The following is a 799-nucleotide window of genomic DNA, read 5'->3' as shown; positions in this document are numbered from 1 at the left end:
GGTCAGGACAAAGGACAAAGCTGCTAGACAGGGTCTGAAGCAGATGTTGAGGAAATGAACAGGAGGAAAAATACTTGATCTCAGCCTTACCAATCTGACAGCTGCAGATGGATCTTTCTGTGACAGTATTAATAAGAGTGAGAACCACACAGTCTTTGTGGAGATAAAATCCCATCTTCACATTAAGAATATTCTCCACCATGTTGTGTGGCACTGTCATCGTGCTAAATGGGACAGACTTTGAACAAGCCAAGCAACTCACGACTGGGCATCCATGAGGCACTGTGGGTCATCAACAGCAGCAGAATTGTACTCCAGTACAATCTGGAACCTGATGGCCTAGCATATGTTCCAATAATTCATTATCATCAATCTTAGTTCAATGGAGAATGTAGGAAGGTATACTAGGAGCAGCACTTAAAAATGAGATGTCCGTTTGGTGAAACTACCAAAGGGGTGTGCTTGCATGCCAAACAGCATAAGCAGAACTGATAGAGCTAAGCGATCCCAGAACCTAAGGACCAGATCTAAGCTCTGCAGTTCTGCTACATCCAGTCATGAATGGTGGTAGACAATTAAAGAACTCACTGAAGGAGGAAGCTACACAGGTATCTCTATCCTCAATGATGGAACACATCAGTGCAAAGGATAACACTGAAACATTCACAGCAATCTTCAGCCAGAAGTGCCAAGTCAATGATCCATCTCAGATTCCCAGCATTATCCAGTCTTCAGCTAATTCGATTCAGTCCACATGATACCAAGAAACAGTTGGAGGCACCGGATACTGCAAAATTTA

Source organism: Chiloscyllium punctatum, chromosome 6, assembly GCF_047496795.1.
Source record: "Chiloscyllium punctatum isolate Juve2018m chromosome 6, sChiPun1.3, whole genome shotgun sequence".
Lineage (NCBI taxonomy): Eukaryota > Metazoa > Chordata > Chondrichthyes > Orectolobiformes > Hemiscylliidae > Chiloscyllium > Chiloscyllium punctatum.
The sequence above is the reverse complement of the archived record's forward strand: the minus strand, read 5'-3'. Positions refer to the sequence as shown.